Raw genomic sequence first — 23050 nt, 5'->3', positions numbered from 1 at the left:
CCTGGCTTGAAGATAATCATTGGAGCCAAGGTACTCTGACAAGGATGGTTAGATAAATAAATAAAATTACAAAAACATCTAAGTCTCATACTGCTAGCATCTACCAATGCATATTATAGTGCTTATGATTTTTGTGTATTCTGTTTTGACATATTTTGTCCAAGGGAGTAATAAACTGTGTTCAACCAAACTGTAATTTCACTGGATTCCTCCATGTTTCCTTTGAGTACATTGCTATTTATCATGCAGGTTAACACTATGGTTAAGTGCAACAAACAAGTCCATATTCTGCTTTGCTCTTGTTCTGTCTGTAGTTTTGTTTTAGATCTTGAAGGACTAATAATTATCAGCACAGGTCCCTCACACTGTAACCCCCTTTTCCCTTACTTACATCAAGGAAGAAACAAATCCAACTCTGCATGTTGAAATTTCTACTTATCAGCTAATGCTTATTTTAAGTTCTTATGGTGTTCCAGAAATCTAATTGCTGACCAACTCATTAATAATGAGACCAGACACAGAGAACTGGGTTATGGGCAACTTTATTTAACTCAACTTATTTAAACCTATTTCTTCGAGAACTGCAAAAAACCAGGGGGAACCTTGTGTAGGAACAGCTGGCGGATGGTCTGCTCCAAGACCAATTCCCCAGCTTCCAAAGGGCGAAAACACCTGGGCCCCAAGGGCAATCCATAATTGGGTTGCTCCTCAGGCGGCATCCGGAAGGCCAACCCAAGACTCCCCCACTTAACTCGCCAGACTTAAGTGAGGGTTTAAATCTCAAGCCAGCCCCAAGGCAAGTCTCTTTCCCTTCACGTTTACTTGCAAGACCTAAACGTGATTTCCAGAGACCTAGCTTCACCCTTTAGGAGGGTGCCGAGGTGTTCACCAAAACATCTATCTCCCCCCGCCTATGCGTGAAACCTATTTATGACCACACCCGTGCCAATTGTCAAAGTCCTCAACCAACAGTGTGGGGTAGGCGAAAAACCCTTGGAAAGGGGAGAAAATTCCTACCCGGCCCCAAGGCGACCAGAATTAATTTTCACACTGATGTTGAGGCGGGAGGGTGGGCCAGCGTTTGAAGCCAAGTGAGAGGAGTTTGGGCAGGGAAGCCTCAAGCAGGCTAAACCCCGCCCCCTCCTCTCCCAACAGCCAGCAGAGCATGCTGTTTTCCTTTAACATGGTGGTCTCTCTAATGAGAGGCCAGCAAAATCTCCTCCCCAGCCGAAATGGTCGGGGAGAAGCATTCCATGAATTGAAAAGAACTGTGGATTTCAATGTCATCCTTTTAGATTTTGCTGTAACAGCATTGGGGCATTATAGTTTAAATGATAAGTACTAAAAGTAATGTTTTGCATAAATATTCCACATTGAGCAGACTGTGTGTCTATAATTAGAGTTTTGATTTAATCCCAGACAGAATTAATTAGAGGGTAATTATTATTTTAGTATACTTTTATCAAGCCATATCACATGCTGAAAGTTTGCAGATCCGTTGCTAAAAGAGTGGGCTATAATCCACAAAGCCAGTGTTACCATAAATTTGTTAGTCTTTCAGATGCCAGATAATATATTGTTCTTCTGTAGCAGACTGATGTGGTTAACCCTTTGGAAAGCATAGGCACACATATTTAAAAATTCAGTTTTGATCTAGTACAGTACCCAAATGTGAAATATGACTGCTGTTAAGTGTAATCTATCTATCTATCCATCCATGTAGAGTTTCAAAGTCACTAGTTACAATACCAAGTGACTTTTTAGTTCCTTTCCCTGCAAATGAAGACATAACTAGATTAAATTATGGCTGTGACTTAATGAGGAGCCAGTGAGGTATGGTGGTTTGACTGTTAGACTAGAAGTCTGGAGATCAGAGTTCAGATGCTTTCTCAGCCATGGAAACCCACTAAATGACCTTGGCAAGTCATACTCTCTCCACCCCAGAAGAAACCTTGACAAGAAAACCCTGTTATAAGGCCTTAGAGTTGGCATAGATACGGTATGACTTGAAGGCACATGGCAACAACACACCTGCACTCTTTTTGGGTTGTAACTGTTATTGTTATCCATTTTATAATTTTTGAGTGTCATGTAAAGGAGGAATATCACATTTTATGGTGATATTTTGTGTCCTGGCATTGATATTGAGAGGATGACAAAATGGACAGGGAGACAATGTGTTCCATCATGACTGTGTCCTTCTGAATCTCAACAACAATGTTTGTACCTGTTTCTGAATAAATTCTTGTGAAGATTTCAGGTGACATACTTTTCATTTTGTAAAGACTTGTTTTATCTCACAATTTCCCACTTTTTATGTTAATGGGGAGAATATGTTTAGACTACAGGTATTAGTGTTGTGAGAGTTGGGTGGTTTTTCATTTGCTGAGTCTTAATTTTGTTGTTAGCCAAACTGGTAGGCCAAATTTTGTTCACTTTAAGAGTTTCATATTTCCTGTTGAAGTTGTCCAGGCGTTTTTGGATTTCAATAGCTTCCCTGTGCATTCTGACCTGGTAGTTCTTGGCATGATTCAGAATTTCAGTGTTTTCAAACATCATTTTATGCCCAGGATGATTTATAATGTGTTCTGCTACTGCTAATTTTTCAAAAATCAGGACATTGCACATTCATGTCTAAATTTGCATTGTTTGCAGGCACAATTTCCCTGGGATCCAAATTCCCAGCGTAAGAACCTATTTGACTGTCCCACATTCTGTTGAGGATGAAAGGAACTGGATTCATCTGCCTTCTGAACAAGATGTCCACTATGGGAATGTTCATCCTATACTGGTCTGGAGGGTGTCATGAGTTGCATCCACAGTTGTGAATTCATCATGTCCCATCTGAGGGAAGGATAAATGGCTGCCCTCATACAAAAAGCTTTGTCATAAAGTAGCCATGCAGGACCAGCAATGCTCTGTGAATTCTATCCATGTGTTGTATAAGTGCCACAGCCCACAAGGGCTAGGACTTGGCAATAAAACCTGAATAAACTAACATTCTGGAAAGTCAATTGGAGTTGTTACATTCTATTTTTCACTTTTTTCACTTTTCGTTATCATCCAAAGGCTCTTTTTCTTTCTTATTTAGCTCCCAATAGAGCAAGGAAAAATGTCAACATATTCTCCTTTCATTATCTTGTCTGTAGTTGTTTGAGACAAGTGGTCACTCAAAGGCAGCATAATATCACCATATGGGATGGCTGAACCATGGGCAGCATTATAATCCATAGGGGTCTGAGAACCTATGGGCAGTGGATCAGTCTTCAAAGCATGAGCAGACCATGGGAAGACTTCAGGGGATTGATAATAAGAAGTCAGGGTGACTGGCAATCCTGTAGAAGGCACTAACATAGGGCCACATTGAGTGCAAGTCCCCCCCCCCAGCTGGTTGGTATATTTGATCTGACATAGGCCCATAATGACCCTAAGGCTAAGCAACTCCCATGTGTGCATTGTGCAGAATGGAATGCTCACCTTGAAAGGTAGACCCCGATAGCAGAGGAGATACAGCCTGTTCATCACAACTGCTCATGGGTGTTGCATCATCATCATTAGGTTGATCTGTAATTGTGGAAGGTTCACCTTGAGATTGTAGCTGTTCAAGGATATAAAGGCAACAGCATACTTTATTATAAGTCTTTCTTTGTTCTGATTTCTTCAAAACCTTTGAAGGGAGAAAAGCTTCCTTAGTCAGCTGATGCTACTATTCCAGTGCATGAATACTAGCTAATGCAGTTTGTCATTGAACATCATCATCAGTAGCAAATGATGATGGTATGGTGATCTGAGGACATTTTGTGGGTTGTTTCTTTGCTGGGGCCTTGCCCTTGGGGCCTAATTTACCCTTTTCAGGGCCCATCATAAAAACCCTGGCTGAGCCGAAAAGAAATTAAAAGTAAACAACTGGTTCTCAGTGTATAACTTTCAATTCAAAATGAATTCAGTTGAGAAATACCTGAAATTTGACAACAAATATAATGTTGTCATCTAGAATCCTTTTAGATATAGCCTATAACAATTAAACAAGAATTTATGTATGTTAGCAAATAATTCGTGCTACCAAATTGACAATAATAATAGTAATAAATTTATATATATATATATATATATATATATATATATATATATATATATATATAATTTTTGTGTATCTGTATAAATTTGAACTATGTGCATGTGCTATTAATGAGGCAATGTTGTGAATTATTATGACTTGCGGTTTAGAAAGTGTGACCTATTATTAATAAATTTAAAGTGTAATCTGCTGGGTGGCCACCAGACATTACCCAAGAAACATGCATTAACTGTTCCTAAAGAAACATGAAACTATAACAACCATGTGACACACTCAAGAAAAGAATTTTACTGAGGGCCTAAGGCCTGGGTGGTCCTTAAAAAGAAGGGGAGGGGAAGAGGAAAAAACAAGCAACCAATAATAATCACACAGTCTCTTAAATGAACTACAGCTTCTTATAGAATTAAAAGAAGATAGAAAATGGAGGGGGGGGGGAGAGGATGAAATAAACCAAAATTTAAAAAGGGTGGGGAAGGACCTACACCAATCTGGCTAAAGAGAAGGGTGGAAGTGCAAAGCTCTGAATGAGTACATCTGGCCACCCTGCCACTGACTTTGAGACAGAACAACTCAGTCGCAGCAACCCAGTGGTTCCCAGGGCTGAGCAGAATGGAACCCCAACCTCTGGCTCTCCCGACATAATGTCCCAAACCATTACACCACACTGGCTTGGGTTCAAGAAATAACACCTCTCCCGTATGGAGGAGGGGGTAATTATGTCACGGCTGTGCACACACCCCAGCTGGCTCTGATCCGTTTGAAGAGGATTGTGGTCACACGAGCAGAGAGCAAACCACCCTTAGGCCCACCACCAATCCCCCAGATGAGGAAGATGTGAATAAAACAAATTCAAATAACAAATAATTAAGACCCCAAAAAGAAAAACAGAAGAAGCCATGCAGCAAGGCACAGTCCCAGTGCCCAAAACGGAACAGATACTTATCAGTACAAGCAATGGTAAGCAAATGAAGTCAAGTTCTCTCTGTGGTTGTTCCCCTGAACAACAAACCAAATGAGGTGGGGTAGGGCATCGTTGGCATAAATAGCCTCAGCTCCACACAGCCTCTTTCCCTGACGTGATGTAGAGTGCTGTGTCCAATCAGTTGCTGGCCTCAATTCAAGAGGTCAGCATATGCTCATCCTCAGCCAGAGTGTAGCCCAGAGGACATGATTGCCTGATGTGACAGTAATGGATCCAAGAGATTGGCTCCATTACTCAGACTATGAATCCACTGCTGGGTAAATGTAACATCTGCTCAGAAAAGCCACCCACTAATGGCAGCAATTGTTGTTTCCAGATATTTCAGCCTAGTTCAGAAGCATCCCAAGCCTGAGATTTTAGAGCCCAAACCTGACTAAGCGCTAGCCTCTCATGCTGTGGCAGTTTGTGATATTACCTCAGCTGATGTCACAAGTGATGTTATTAAGCATGAGATAAGGTGTCATCCACAGTTGCTCAAAGCACGCCATTCAAATAAAAGCAGAAAGTCTAACAAATTAGAAAATATTTCTCTGAATGGAAATTAAATATGGTCATAGTATAAAAACTTTGAAAGCAAGAGGAAAAAGAAGAAGGGTGCTTTTCTAGACACTCTGCAACAGCTGTTCCAAAGTGCATTATCTATGGTCAGGCTGTCCCTGTGTGATTCCTCCCCTTGCCTTGAGATCTTCAGAGCTGGGAATCCTAGGTTAAAAGCTTGCTGATTTGCCTTTCTTTTAATTTTTCAATAAGACCTTAACTGTTTTGAGTTAATATAAGGTTTTTAGAATGCATGAGTGGTTTTCTACACTTAATATTTTATTAAAGTCTTCAGGTATAAATGTGGCATTAGATAGATTGACATGATTTACTAGTTGTTTGAGGAAAGTGATAAAAATGCTTGTGTTGGGGAGTTGTGATATATTATTTGATAGTTAGACCTTAATGAAGATCTTCATGTATACTGTCTATGTTTGACAGACTCATGAAAGCTGCCTCATTGATGTAAAGGTGGCTGTGAAGGAAATTTCTAAGGTGTGTTTAATGAAACCTTTGGCCAGTGTTACAAAGATTCTTGTCAGCCCAAGATTCTACTCACCAGGGTTTCTTGAAATGTTAAAAGCGTAGGTTTTGACAGATGTTTTGAAATATTTTAGTTTTTTTTCTGTCCCTAGTGTTGGACAGAACCAGGACACCATTATTTCCCTTATTACTGTTAATTGTGCATTGCTACACACATAACAGCAACACCCAACATTTAAATTTTATAAATTTGTTGTAAAAATGTCAATTTTGCAGCAAGAAACAAGTATTTCAGTATAAAGAACTATTTTAGAATTAGTATAATAATATCAATCTTTAATCAACTGCAGTAACATAGTCTACATCAAGAAGCTTCAGGGTTTGAGAGTTATAATCCTCAGCTTCTGGCAACCCTCCATAATAACTGTCATCCTTCAGCCTGTGAGGGAGTGAATAGGCAGGCCCAGCTCCATCAGGTCAAGCCTGAAGAAGAAGAGCCCTCCCTCCATGATAACTGTCATCCTTCAGCTTGGGAGGGAGTGAACAGGCAGGCCCAGCTCCATCAGGGCTAGCCTGAACAAGAAGAGCCCTCCCTCCATGATAACTGTCATCCTTCAGCTTGGGAGGGAGTAAAGGGTCAAGCCCAGCTCCACCAGGGCTAGCCTGAAGAAGAAGAGCCCTCCCTCCATGATAACTGTCATCCTTTGTCCTGTGAGGGAGTGAACAGGCAGGCCCAGTTCCATCAGGGATAACCTGAAGAAAGAGAGCCCTCCCTCCGTGATAACTGTCATCCTTTGTCCTGCGAAGGAGTGAACAGGCAGGCCTAGCTCCACCAGGGCTAGCCTGAAGAAGAAGAGCCCTCCCTCCGTGATAACTGTCATCCTTTGGCCTGTGAGGGAGTGAACAGGCAAGCCCAGCTCCACCAGGGCTAGCCTGAAGAAGAAGAGCCCTCCCTCCAGTCCATCTGCCTTGGTCCAGGCCTCAGAGGGAGCGAATAACCACTGGACCTCATCCCCTTTCCCACCACCATTCGCTTCTCCTTTTGTGTCATGTCTTTTAGATTGTAAGCAGGGAACCGTCTAATTGAAAATAATAATTGTAAGCCAGTCTGATAGCCTTTAGGGATGAAGGGTGGGGTATAAATACCATAAACAAACAAACAAACCCCATCATGGCAAAATACATTCAGATGAGGTTTACCATTGCCTTCTTTTAATATATGACTTGCCAAAGGTCCCCCAGTGAATTTTCACGGTTGAATGGGGATTCACAATTGGATCCCCCAATCCCAATCCAACTACTATTCACTCTCAGGTTCCTGAAGTCAGGTATACCTATTTATATGTTACAGAGTCTAGACTGTTCAAGGATATTTTGTTTCACAGGTGTAAAGACAAGGTATCTGACCTAGTCCACCTATAGAATTTGAATGGGCAGGGACTTGACTCAGCACTGGGAACATGGCAATGACCTTCATCATACATGTGATGTATAGGCTTAGGGGATGCAGGAGAGCATGTGTGAAACACATAGTTCTGTCCTCCAGGACCCAAGTTCACCTCTTGCCTTGCCCAGCATGTACTACCTAATGTGGCTGCCTAATTCTGCCTCATGGACCTCCTGTGGATCATTGTGTTAAATTAGCATTCTGTTTTGTTTTTTTTAAAGAAGAGTCTTGTATAACAGTTATGAAAGTGCAATTTGGAAACAAAGGATGTAGGTATCCATCTCCCCCTTACAAAGCTCTACCAACTGGACAATCCAATAAGCAGAGGAAAGGGAAAGCATTTTTTAAAAAAAATATGTTTCATCCATCCCACTGCTCTTTGTGACAATTCGTGCTGGAAGATGAGTGGGCCTTTCAGAACATCACAAGAAGACAATGGGCACTAATGAAGCTGGAGAAAATCTACAAAATCCATGTGAAATTTTCTACAAATAGGAACTGTTGTTGGGCCTAAGTTGTTTGCAATGACAGAAGGAACCAACCTCTTTGTAGAACAAGAAGTCTGGATATAACCTTAATAACCTAGTTTTATTTCTTTTAATGAATATAAAATGTCAGTGTTTAAACTGCCTAGTTTAAATTGTTAGACTGCCTAGCTTAAACTGCCTAGATCTCAGATTGTTTTAAGGTCCTTTATTTTATCAGTTATGCTACAACGATAATTCCTTCCACTTATACCTTAGAGACTGAAATTCAGGTTGCTTCAGCATTACACTAATCTCTAGGTTAAAGCTTCAAATAATACCTATGTGTTATTAACCAACCAATGAAGGTTGGTGGTGTTGATGTTAGCAGGATGGATAATCCATTTCATCTGTTCAAACATCAAAGTATGTTGCACCTATTAGGAAAAGAAATTCAAAACCTTGGACAGCTCCTCTAAATTTCTGCCTGGACCCCTATGGAAATCAGAACCACCACCTGCCATGGATCACTGCATCATCCAGGTCAGAGCTTGAGTTACTGGGATGACTGCTTCTTAACCTTTTTTTTTTTTAACAGCCTCAGTTTTCTTCATAAAAGAAATGTTGTGTGGCATGATTTAGTGCAAAACTGGAAGGAATTGGGATGTGGTATGACTTAGGATGTGATTTCATTAGAAGTCTCACCACTTTCTTCTATTGCTCAGGCACTGGACCTACTGAAATAATGTGGTGATGGTGAGGACTGATCTGGAAGTCATTTTTTAAAAACATTGTTTATTTTAAAACAGAGGATTGCTCCTTTTTCCATTTACATAATGGAACATCTTTCTTTTTTCATCATATTACAACTAGCTCCACCTATTGATAAGAGTGCAAAAATATATGTAAAATAGATGCGCAAATGCAGTGAGAAAAGCCAGATGTCCAAGCTGATTTCATAACAGGCAGAGGCATAAGGGATCATATCACAAATACACATTGTATAATGGAACCTACTAAATAATTTTAGGAGAACATCAAGCTGTTCCTTATAGATTAAAGCAAAGTCGTTGAGTGTATAGAACATCAGAAATTATGGTTCACTCTGAAAGAAAGGAAGTGCAACAACATCTAATTCCTCGGATGCATAGCCTATACTGCATATAAAAGGCCACTGTAAAGACACAATATAGAGAAACAGTGTTTTCCCATTGGAAGAGGGTCAGAAAAGATTACATTTTATCACAGTATTTATTCAACATATCATACAGACAGCAGAATTAAATACAGTGGAAACAAACATGAAAACTGGGAGAAGGAACATCGACAGTTTAAGATATGCAGATGACAATGCAGTGATATTGTTGTGTGTCCCTTTCAAGTTGTTTCTGAATTATGATGACCATATCATGGGGTCTTCTTGGCAAGATTTGTTCAGAATGGTTTTGGTTTCGCCTCCTTCTGAGGCTGACAAAATATGAATTATCCAAAGTCACCCAATGGGTTTCCATGGCCAAGCTGGGATTCAAATCTTGGTTTCCAGAGTCTCCAGCATTTCTGTCCAATGTTCAAAGCACCACTACTCATAAAATATCACACACTGGGAATGACTACTGCTGAAAGTTAGGAAAGGACTCAAAAACGTTAAGGAAGAAGAATACTGGGAAGACCAAAACAAGGACCACAGATGAGTTACATAACTTTAAAGTGGGTAATTTGAAGGTATTGAAATAGTTAAAATTTTCTCTAATTTGGCTCAATCATTTACCAATACTCTAATAAGATATCAAAATAAGATTTGGAAAGATAGCCATAAGGAACTATATAAGATCCTTAAGTGTAAAACCAATGTCAGAATTCTCCAGGCCATAATATTTCCAATTTCTATGTATACTTGTGAAAGATGGACAGTGAAGAAAACTAAAAAGAAAAAACCAACTGATTTTAAATGTGGTGCTGAAGAATAGCTCTACAGAAACCGTGGGCTGCTAAAAAGATATGTAAGTGGATCTTACAGCAAATCAAACCTGAATTTTTGCTAGAACTAAAGATGACTAAATGGAAGCTCTCATACTTTAGCTTTATCAAAGTGACTCATCTGAAAAGACAATAATGCTTGGCAAAGTGGAAGGTAGTAGAGAAAGAGGGACACCACACTATAGGTAGATTGAGTCCATCAAGAAAGCCATGGCCCTAAGTTTGCAATATGTGGATGACTAGGGGATCTTGCAGGTCTCTCATTGATAGGGTTACCATAAGTGAAAATCAACTTGATTTCAAATAACAGTAACAATAAAAAACAACAAATCCATTTTTAAACTTATTTTGAAAGCTATTCCCTTTGATATGTAGGGGGAAAAAAAATAAAACCCTCGGTCTTGATTCAAAATGCATTGTGTATTAAAGTTGTTTGTGAACACAGCTTGTCTATGTGTCAGGGTTTTTTTCCTGGTGTTTCCTACTTGTCCTCTCTGCCCTGCTTCCCACAGGAATAAAAGTTAATGTAGGAACAGGTATTCATACTATTTAATTTTTCTTTCTCTCATGCAGAGATTTATGGAACAAGTCAAATATAGGGGCTGAGCACTTATATTTAAATACTTTGAGTTTGGAACAGAATCAAAAGTGCCAAAAAATTCCTTAAAGTGCTTTTTTTTGTGATCCTATACATGTCTTCTCAAATGTAGGGTACCTTGAGTTAACTCCAAAGTGCATATGTCAGTAGGCATTGCAACCTTTCATAGTCAAGTATGTGAGAGGGCATTTTGTTTGCTAGTTGTTTTTACTTATGAGAACTCAATAGAACAAAGTTTTCTACTACAGAGAAATAGTTTTATGGAATCTCCCTACCAGTAAAAACTTTGAATGGTGACAGAAACCTATTTAGCAAATTCATGGGCTGTGAAACTCTTTGAGGCTGGCAGGGAAAAATTGTGACAGTTCATCATTCCCTGGAATCCAAAAAGTCCATTGAAGAAACTTCAGAATGGGCTTCTAACTCCATTAATAATTTATGATCTATGATCTATGATCAGGCTTTAAAATGGAAAGAAGAATGTATGGCACTTGATATGGCATGATGAATGTGGCACTAAATTGTGTGTGTGTGTGTGTGTGTGTGTGTGTGTGTGTGTGTGAACTGCTGTCTAAAGATGTAAAGAATTGAAAATAACATTCTATAGTGTTTTGCAGCTGGTAACTAAAATCCTTTCAATGAAATTTATGCTTCTTAATTTTGGGGTAGTTTACAAAATATCTTAAAACCCACAAACAAAAGCTGGATTGTTGAAGTGCACTCTTCCTTGACAGTGCCCAAAGTTACAGAGACAGATGGAGTACGAGCACTGAGACAAAATCTGCTGAATCTTAGTTTGCCTTCTGGAAAACAATAACCCAAGATCATCATGTTCATACAAAAGATCTTCCAAAATTAAATGCTCAATGCACTAAGCTCTTTGGCATAAAACAAGCTTTTTATGGCTTACAGCCTAATCATAAATATATTAATTGGAAGGAAGTCTCTTGGAAATGGTGGGATTTATTTCCAATTAATGTGTTTACGATCAGGGTGTTATTGTAACAATGAAAGTTACTCAACTCATAGTTAACTCTAATCACAATTCTACACTTGGTTTGGCAAAGCTTGATATGTTTTCTCCACTTGCCTGTAATAAAATCTATGTTGTCTTTGATTCGCCAATCACATTCTTCTCCAGTATGGCTGTACATTCAAGCAATACAATCTTGAGAACGAAGAAAAAGAATTGTTGGATTGCTATGAGAAAGGATTTACTGCATCTTCAATATTTAAGTTTTACAGCATAGTGGTAGGACATGATACACACAAGTTTCAAATCATGTGTACAGAATTCTTTGTGAAAGACAGACACTCACTATATATTTTAACTGATATACTTTAATTGATTCACTATATATGTTAACTGATGTTATACTGTCAACAATTTTTGAATATGAAATGTTGCAGAATAACATATATAAAAATGCACAGGCTTTGTATATTATTTGTTTGATGAAAATACACAAATTCAGACGTGATATATTAAAAGCAGTATGAAAGTGGTAACCTATGGGATTACCCAAATGTAGACATCCTTCTTTTTCAAGACTGTAATCTTTCTTTAATATAGCCAATTTTTACTGTAAGCAAGCTTGATTATTTATTTCTCTGTGTACTGAAAGCTAGCAACTAGATAGCATTTGTTTGAGGATATCGAATCCCTAGTATCTGGCCAAAGATGGCTTTAATTCTTGGCTGAGAAAGCCCAGAGGTGTTTTTTCCCCCCAAAAAATTAAAATAAAATAAAGATATATGCGTTAGGAAAGCTATACAAACTGAGAGTCAAAATTTGTTCTGAAAATTTACACTCCAAAAGAGTAATAAAAAAACCTGACACTTCCATACTCTAGGCTAAGCTTAAAAAAACAGAAATGAAACAGAAAAAATAAATATATAAATGGAAGTGCTTTCAGCTTAACCAACACAAGCTGCTTCATGCTGTCTTAAAATAAGAGAAGTCCTTAGCATCAGGTATAGGTGTGAATGAATCTATGGTTCAGTCATTTTGGTGACATGTCTTTTTCTGTGTACTTCCTTATGTGCTGGGTTCCATCCTATTCCTACATTAGCATCCATTTCCTTTTGAAAATGTACATGAAAACTCACATTGGAATTAACATAGGAAACATTTTTATCTCAAAATGCATATTTTCAAAGATTTTTATTGTGTGTCTTCAAATTGTTTCCAACTTATGGCATCCTAAGATGGCCCTATGTATCATGTTCTTTCCCCCCAGAAAGACTTATTCAAAGAGGATTTGTCATTGCCCCACTCTGAAGCTGAGAGACAGTGACTAGTTCAAGGTCACCCAGAGGATTTTCATGGCCAAGCAGGGATCTGAACATGAGTTTCTCAGAGTCCCAGTCGAACATTCAAACCACTACACCATTCTGGCTCTCTATCTATTGCTAGTAATTGATAATTATTTTAGAACATTAAAGAAGTGTGAAGATCTGGATCCATGCATTGGTCCTGAAGGTGTAGATTAGGCCAGTCTATATCAGAATTCAGAAAAGCAAACCTCTCAAGCCTCTCTAGAGACAACCAAGCAACAACACTGATAAAGGGAGTGGGAGTGTTGTATGGTAGCATTGGAAGTTAGGCCCCTATAACTGTGATAGTGCTGACTAGCCACAAGTGTGTCATTGACTTCATGAACTAATTGCACACCAGTGACACACACACCTTTTTTCTTCTACAAACTTTTTCACCATAATACATATTGCATCTCCTTATCCTAAATGCTTTGGACCGGAAAGAAGTCTTTTTGATTTTTTTTTTATTTTGGAATATTGGCATATACAAAAGCGATATCTTGGAGAAGAAAACCCAGTCTAAATAAGCAATTCATTTTTTTTTTTGTATACATCTTATGCACATATCCTGAAGGTAATTTTATACATAATTTAAAAAATATTTTGTGTATAAACCAAAGTGTGTATACATTGACCAGCAGAAAGCAAAGGTGTCACTAGTTCAGTCACATATGTGGACAATTTTGGAGCATTTTGGCTTTTGGAATTCTAGATAAGGGAGACTCAACCTGTATGTGGGCCAACTACATCTGAGTCTTCCCTTTGGCACTGCTCACCAGCAAAGGGCATTTATTATCACCACACCTTTGTAGTACTTCATTCTGCAAGTTATAAATAGGTATGTCTAGTGTATTTGTATATTGAGATAAAAGAGAATGTAATCTTAGTTTGCCAACAAGGTCTTTCTTTCTCATCCCCCCTGCCAAAAATAAAAATAAAAATAAATCCTATTGCTAACAGCAGCATATAGTGGCTATGGTGGAAGAAAGATTGTAGTTGGAAGGATCTAGCCTCTTTACCCCATGTGTTACATTCTTGATTGAGATGGGAGAAGAGGGTGTATGCAGCACCATATGCTCACTATTGAGGAAAATATCAAAATTGGAGCATCTTTCTGCTTATTTCTTTTGACCCTCCGTAGGAGACTGAGCTGACTCAAGCGGCTCCTCTGTTATCTCTCTCACACAGATACATAGGCAGAAATTGGCTTGGGACTGCTTTTGCCATGAAAGAAAGGAAGGAAAAGGAGGCAGGAGGACACATTGTGTGGCTGTCTTCCAAAAGTATATCTGATTTCCTTTCTCTTTGTGATGGTTCTGCAGGATGAACAGGCATAGGTATTACTCACACAGAAGAAACAGTTATTTGTTTGTGCTATAGGATTCCCCTTCACTACTGCAACAGTAGCATTCCATGTTGTATGGCATAGTCCCATACTGACTGCATACAGAAAAGAGGCAAGAAACTGATGGCACTTCAGAAAGGCATAGTCTGTGTTGTTGGCATCAGAAGACTGGAATGAACAGAGCAGAATGTGTGATTGCTGTGGGCAAGGACTTTGTAGATAAACTAGGAGAGCAAAGAGGCAGCACATCACATACTGACTGAAATCAATGGGTTATAATGATGCAAAGAATGCATAACTGGCTGCTACAGAATACAAATATGTATCCCTATTAAGGCAAGGTGTTAATGGGCATAACAACATCAGCACAAAGCTGGGCACTGTTCCCCAAAGAACAGGTGGGGGGAATGGGGGGCCCTGCCAGCTGTTAATGATACTTCATATGTTGGGGAAATTAGCTTGGGGAGACGCTTAGGTAACCTTTTAGGCTGGAAGCACCAATATATACCAGTACTAACAGGAAGAAGTTCAGATTCTTGATAATTAAGGAATCTTTATTTAGAAAGTAATGCAGAGTGCAAACACACACACACACACACACACACACACACACACACACACACACAAAAGATAGTAATTCAAATATACATACACAGCATACAGAGCTAACCAAAATAGAAATGTGAAAGAGGCTAGCAGAGTTTTAGGGGTTGTAATGGGACTATATTTACCTATCTGAAGAGAAGACCATAGAAGGCTGGATGGCTCAGATGGGAGGGTCTGAATGTGACACAAAACATAAACAGAGTGTGGGTGTGTATGAGGGCTGGGCTGTGTTTGCAGGGGCTAAGGCTTGAGGACATAGTTATATCTTAATAATAGTCTGAGACAATGGTCTTGTCCCAGGAATCTTCGAAAGGATTCTGGATTGGTTGATGGTTTTAACAAAATCACCAATTTTATTGAGATGACCCTGGGAAGTGTGGGTGGAAAAGCTGGGTTGAGATCACAACATGGGATAGGTAAAGAGACTATCCTACTGTTTTAGGTGTGAAGAGCTCCTTTGTCCCAGGTTTCAAGAGAAAATGCAGAATATGTGGAGGAAGGATGAAGCACTTTTGATTTGATAGTTTTGTTTACTTGGATTTCCACATTCTTAGAGAAGCAGCTCCTTTTTTTCCTGGGAACCTGCCTTTTTTATTGTTCCTAAAAAGTTATTGATCTCTCAAGAACATGCTTTCTCCAAATATAAGATATCAAAATATGAGGACCCCAAAAGGCAGTGTGAGGTATGCAGGGTTACATGACGGCATTTAACTGAGCATCTGACTACATATCTGATTTACCCCACAGTCATAGTCCAGCAAGCAATCCCATCAGAATCAGCATTCAAACCATCATTTTATGAAGCAGAAGTGAGGAAACTGCAGGCAGCAGGCAGCTTTGGGGATATTTTTATTTCTCCTGACCTCAGCTAGACTTCTTAAATTCCTCCTACACCTCCTAAAATGTGCAAAAATGATCCCAGCCTTTACCAAAGATGAAAACTTGTTTGAATTTTTGGCCCTCTCCCCCACTAATTCGATTAGTCCCAAGTGCAACCCTGTTAAAAGTAACAATTGTAGTCTGCCACATCACTTCTGCTTGCAAGCCGGTATGTCCATACAGTGGCATCATTAGAAGGGTGTGGGGTGCGAGAGAGATACCCTAAGGGGGGGTTTACTTCACTGCTCCCCAAACATCTGTCTTTGGGCAGAAACAGGCTGTGGCATTCACCTGTGTCCCTTTAAAATTCTGAAGAGTTGGTGTAAGTGGGGCAAGGCTTACTGGGAGGAGAAAGGTTAGGCTGCAGTTTTTAAATTTTAAATTTTATTTTTTAAATATATATGTATGTATGTATGTGTGTATATATATATATATATATATATATATATATATATATATATATATTTTACATTACATTTTACCAAATTTTTACTTCAACCACATGAAACTATGTATATGTATATGCAATGCATTTAGGCTGTGCATATTATATTGTAATTTAAAGGTACACTTTTAATGTTTTTAGTTGTTTATGTCACAATTATTATCATTACCTTCAGTCACATACAGGAATCATGATTAATGAGTAACATTAGTACATAGAAATGACTAAAGACTTTGGCCTGTTACAGACAGCCAAAATAAAGCTGCTTCGAGTCACAGTGGAGATATGGTGTTTCAATGATGCGTGCGTCCTAAGAGTCCAGAAGCCATACCAAAGCCACGTTCCAGTCCTTAGGCCTGGAGCGTGGCTTTGGTGCAACTTCTGGACTATTAGGACACATACATCATCGAAACACCATACCTCCGCTGTGACTCGAAGCAGCTTTATTTTGGCTGTCTGTAACAGACCTTTGTATAGTTTTGTATGGGAAGAGGTCAATGGGTATGTGTGTGTGTGTGTGTGTGTGTGTGTGTGTGTGTGTGTGTGACACCATGAGTATGTGACACCACACCAGATGATACCAGAACAATAGCAAAAGTCTACATAAATCCCCTTGAAAAATACAACCCGTTGTTGTTTTTTTAAATCCTCACAGTTTTGCACTTCAAAAAGATAATGCACACTCAATGGCTGAACAATTTTTTAAAACAAAGTTTTAGATGACAGGCATAATCAGATAGGGAAATACTCTCCCCAGATTCCTCTTATACAGTACTGTCAATGGTTCCAGAGGCTCACTGGGGAAGGCAGAGCAGCTGGCTGTTCACTGATGGGACTGGATAATTATCCAGCAGCCTATGGTCAAGGCTTTAGTCTTGTCCTTTCTAGTGCCAAAGAATTGTCACGCAGCAATATAATAAACTAGCTCCAGTTCAACAGTTAAAAACTGAAAGCAGTAATCACTAGAGCTTGCCCGCTTTCCTTGACTGCATGGGAATCTTTTAGTAAGACTCACTTATCCTGTCTAGTTTACAGCAGCACGTCTATCCAGAATTAACTTTCAGCCAAGGAGGCCAACATTAATTTGTTGGCAGGTGCAGGAGTGTCAGCAAATGATGAAGTGCTTACTCTCCTGCGTTGATCAAAAGATTACAGCTCTCATCTATAAATACAAGTGGAATGAATATATTGATGGCCTTGCCACTTACCATCTCTAGATTTTGCCCTGTGCAAGTTGCCTTGTGTGTACCGGGTATTTATTGTTTTTGTTATCACTCAAAGGTTGATAAAGTGGCAAATGCAAAGCAGGATTCAAGTGGGCATGCAATACTTATCTTCAGTATTCATTGCAAGAGCGGTGCTGTATACACCATGCATTTATTTATTTGCTAGTCAGGCTTCTGTCTACTTCTTTATTATGACTAACAGTTCTGATGCTGGGTATTAAGAACACAAACTTAAGATGAGGGAAAAAACAACACTCTCATCATAATGTGAATACTAGAGAAATAATATATGTGTAGTTCACTGTGATTTTATCAAAATTCTTAGTGAAATGTAGGCAAATGAGATAAAGATTGTAGAACTTGGGAGATATCTCTAAGGAAGAAATTGCTATGCCAGTACATGACATTGTGCAAACAACATTCAGTAACTTTTTTGTCTTCTTCATCTCTCTAATAAAGTGGACATATCAGCCAGTGCAATAATCTCACTCCACTGATATAGAAATGCATGTCTCATTGTCCCAGAATGTATGGGAATGCACATTTCCATATATTCTCCCATCTATCACACTGAAGGAAATGCATTATATATGCAAAAGTTTGGTCTGTTAGTCCTTTAAACGACTATGCCATCCTAATTGTTCAATTTTCCTCCAGAGTACTTGTGAGACTAGCCTACTGTTTGAGAGGATTACATTTCCAATTTTCCAGGTCTCCAAAAAGCCCACTGCTTTTCTATGTATGACTATATTAGAATGTAGTTGATTCACACAAAGAAAGAAATCAGAAGTTCAGCCAGATAGTAGTATCTGCATGCCTTAGCACATGACACTATAGTTCTTCAGTACTCTTCCCATGGAAGAGAATTGGAAAAGCGACTCTTATATCAAATGGATTTTTTTCAGCTAGAAAAAAGGTCTCACTTTTATGGTTGTCTTATGCAGGAAGAGAACTGAAGAACTACAACATGATGTGGTAAAGCATGTGGAAAGGTGCTACTCCGTGGCTGAACTTCCACATTCTTTCCTTGTGAAATAATCTCCCTAGTCATAATAGTCCTTTGCAGATAATTCAGGTTGCATGAATGTACACATGATAGGTCAGAACATCTGGTCTATCCTGGATAAATTCATCCAAGCTGAATTATCCCTTCGCATTCACTTGATCTGAACAAAATCTATGATGCTAGAGGATCTCTCCATCTAATCAATACCCTACTATGCACATACACTTTGAATGTTTATTATGACAGATGTTTGATGAATTTACGCAAGCTGACACCATTAACATGAAACAAATTTCTTTACACAAATATTATCCATGATAGGTTCTTTTAAACCCCCCCCCCCCCCCGCCCCATGGCTGAATTCTAGTAGCTTCAATTGCAGGACAGTGTTGTTAGTATAGTTTAATGACTAGTTTGAGCAACTAGTGTGATAATTAAGTCTGTTGAACTAAGGCTGTATGGAGTCAGGTTGAAATCCTATTTTAGCTACAAAATTCAGTGAGTTCTCTAGAGGCAGTAACCTAACATACTCATAGAAATTACCATGAAGATAAAATGAGTGAGGGATAAAATGAATTCTAGTCTCCTGGATTGTTAGAACAAAACATACTGGTTTCAAGAAGGTTTGCAGAATAAAAAGCAATACAGATAAAATCACATATAGCTTGAATATCTGAACAAATCTTGCCAAGAAAACTGCGTAATAGGTTTGCCTTAGGGTCACCATAAGTCAGAAATGACTTGATGGCACACAACGACAACAACAACCATATCACTTATGCAGGAAAGGGTAACAATATGGTAAAGAGATCATTTGGTACTATTATGTTTCTCATCAACAGAGTTTGAAAAGGTTATTGCAGAAGCTAAAATGTTGATGTTTACTTATGTAAAAATAATATGTCTCATTAGCAATGTGTTAGCAATATAATACATTTAGTTTTTAAAAATACAAACTATAGCTGAAATTATCTCAAATCCCACAAAATTACCTACCCAAGAACATTTTGAAGCAAAAAAGTAAACATAACTTCTAACATGAAACTGTAACAACATTAGTAGTAATTACATTATTTTCAAAGTAATTTCACTGCCTCTTTGTTATCCTCACTTTGCAAATTTCATTTCTTGTGACTTCAAAACTCTGGTCTAGAGACATCACTTTAGCATGATACAGTAGTTTGCTAGTGTGAATGTTTTTGTGTGCTCAAGGATATTGACCTCCTCTTTCCCTCTGATGTTAATGAGGCACTCTTATTTATACATGGACAAAGAAATATATGTATTGATCCTGACAATATTAACATGAATAGGTTGACTTGCACATGTCAAAACTATGTGTGAACATTTGACTGCCCATGTCTCTCTGAATAAAGGCAAGAAAGCAGAGCATTTTAAATAATCTAATTTAAAATGTCAGCAGTCTTGTAATATCGGTCAATAGACCATTTAAATGAAAATATTCTTTATGGAATATTGTGCCCAGAGAAATTCACTTGGCCGGTTCTCTGAAGGTGTTTTTAAAAAGCTGTTAGAACTTTACTTTTATATAAGATATTTAGGGGGGCAGATTGGTTGTTGCCTCTTATGTTCTGTTTTTGTTTTGTTTTTAATTCCCAGAAGGGTTGTGGGGTAACTTTGGAGGGATTATCATTGGTTGTTTTTTGTTTTTTCCTACCACCATCCCACCAGAGTGGAGTGAGCAAAAAGTTGAAGGATCTGGAAACCATGCCTATGAGGAGTAGCTAAGGGAGCTGGGGATGTTTAGCCTGGAAAAAAGAAGATTAGGAAGTGATATGATAACCATGTTTAAATATTTGAAGGGATGTCATATTGATGATGGAGCAAGCTTGTTTTCTACTGCAACCCAGAACAACCCAGAGCTATATGGGATGATCCTTTACACATGTGAAGCAAATTGATGGATTAAGAGGGAGACATGGAAAAACAGGACCTGAATCTTGCCCAGAAGTGTTAGCAGTTTTAAGAGCAGTTTTGGCTGAGTATGATAAACATTTTATAGTGAATAGAGAATAACATTATTATTTATACCATATATTAAAAGGGAGAGCTATGTCTAAGGCACAGTGAACACTCTTTCTTAGGATTTTTTTTCCCTTTTCTTTTCATTGAAACAAACCTGAACATTAAACTTCTTCCATTGTTTAATTGTTATCACATAATTATTACTGGTGTTAAAATTGCTGAGAGGCTGTATATTTAATATAGTAAAAGTGGAGTGTTCCCCATGGAGGCACAATAGCTCATGCAATTATGACTAACACTCTTTCATAAAATGCAAGTTTTATAGGTCTATAAACTGAATCAACTTTTTTAAAAAAAATATGAAATTTTCTCTCTCACACACACAAGCTTCATCAGATTCTTGTAGTTGGCATAATTCCCCTTTTGTGCAATTGGTATCTTTTATCTTGACCTCAACATTACTTGGGGGAAAGGCTGCTAGTTTTTTTCTTCTTCCTTTCTTTTTAAAGTGTGCATGTGTGTTCTGTTTGTGTTATATAAGCAAAACTCAAATTATTCTCTTTTATCCTCAATATGGCACCAAATAGCGAATGGAAAACCCATCTAGACATTAAGCAGTATGATTTTTCTCTCTATGTTTTATTTGTCATTTTATTTATAAAAATAAAATTCAATGCAGACTTTCTTGGCCATTTAAAGGGACTGGCAGAAAGTGGAGCGAATTCTTGACTGTGCAAAACACTGGACAATCTTGAATTGGAGCTAGTGAACTGAGAAAAAATATTTAGAAATTCATGTTTTGTAATAATATGTTAAAATACATTTTAACTATATATTTAACTACAAATTTCCTTATTGGTTTTTAAAATAATTCTTCACAGATTAACACAGAAACATGATGGGATGAAATAAAGAAATAAATTTATATGAAAGTTACACAGGATGGAAACAGATTGATATATCTATCCCTATGTTCAGGTTTTTTTAAACTATCTTAAACATAAAGGATAAAAGTACAGCCTTTTCATTATTTTATAAATATAATTTCTTTCTAGCATGCATCACCATCATAGAGTCCATTTCTTTTTCTAAAGGTGAGAAAGGAACAGATTTCCATAACTGATTCCATATGGGCTAATTTGTAAATGAAGATTGCCTCGTGAAGAGAGTGTTCCATAGTGACACTACAGGCTATAATAACAGCAGTTTACAGAGAGAAGCCCATAAGCCTAGTGGGATAAGAGAGACCTTTCATGCAGCCAACATCCTATTTGATCTATCTGATAAATGTTCACTTCCCCCCAGAGTTTAAAATCTGAATTTCTCAGACATAAATTCCTGACAAAGACATCACTTTTCAGCACATCCTAAGCTTGAGCCCATAGCTTTTGATGGAGTAAAAAGTGTTGTTCCAGACAACTAACAAGCTGCTTCTGTAAGAGGAGCGAGGCTGGTTTACTTCCAAACAAAGGATCCTGGTTTTTCAAACATTTGTCTTTTCAGCCAGCACTGGTGTTGATATCTGAGGTTCTATCTTAAAAATAATAACAATAGCAATGTGCATGCCCTTTCAGCACTCAGAAGCACATAAAGATAGGGCAGAATTTAACTGGTATTTCTGCTTCATAAAGTACTGTTGTCACGTTTTCAAAACAGCAATAAAAGCCAGTCAAAATGGATGACATGCAAGGTTGCCAGTCAGGAAGTAGTCATTAAAGAGTCTGTGCTCTACTTAAATACCAAATGAAAGTAATATTTTTAGTTAACAGCCATGTATTTCTCTGTAAAATTAACATATTGTCCACACTCATTAATTATACGATGCACACATTTCTGTCTTTAAAAAGTGCCCATAGGGGGAAAAATGAGGTGGAAGATATTTTGTTCAGTCTAGATGAAAAAAAAAAAAAAGCTTTCCAGTTCTCAAACAAGACACATCCTTTATAATAAAAGCCATCTGCTTGTCTGATAAGGGACAAGCTTTTTCACCTTCAAATAAGGTACATTTCCTTACTTAACAAGGGAGATCTGGCAGCCCTATTGTGAAATCATACATATACAAACAATCCAAAAAATTTAAGGTTCTGCATATGAAAGCAACTTCACTGCAATAGTCTTTTTTTTTTAAATGTCAATGTATTTTATAGAAATAGATATATAGACGGGTAGACAGATATTATGTGTGTGAAAACACTCCTGTCAACTATAGAAACTTGGGCACATAAATGAATTTAAGGGGGAAATAATCCAATCCAACACAAATTTAAAGGGGAGGGGGATATTCCCATCCAGATCCAACAAAAACTTCCGTTTGTTTGCCCCAATCAAATTGACTATGATTGCCAGATGCTGATTTATAACTGAAATAGCTTACTTTGACTTAAGTGCAATGGAGAAATATAATTTGTTGTCAACAGCACACCAGTGGCACTAAACCCAACTTTCCCAGTGGCTTCATTTGGATCTTCAATAGTATAGAGGGCAGAACAGAGCCCTGAAGGACTCCATAGGTCAATGAACTAGGAGTCAAACTGAAATCCTCCACCACCATCTTCTGGTTCCCACCTTCCAGGAATTCCAAGTCCCCTCCCAGAAAGACATCATGGTTGATGGAATTGAAAGCTGCAGAGAGCTTCTGTAGCACCAATAGAAACATATTGTCTATGTCCAGT

Source organism: Sceloporus undulatus, chromosome 2 (assembly GCF_019175285.1).
Source record: "Sceloporus undulatus isolate JIND9_A2432 ecotype Alabama chromosome 2, SceUnd_v1.1, whole genome shotgun sequence".
NCBI classification, from domain to species: domain Eukaryota; kingdom Metazoa; phylum Chordata; class Lepidosauria; order Squamata; family Phrynosomatidae; genus Sceloporus; species Sceloporus undulatus.
This window is presented reverse-complemented; position numbering follows the sequence as displayed.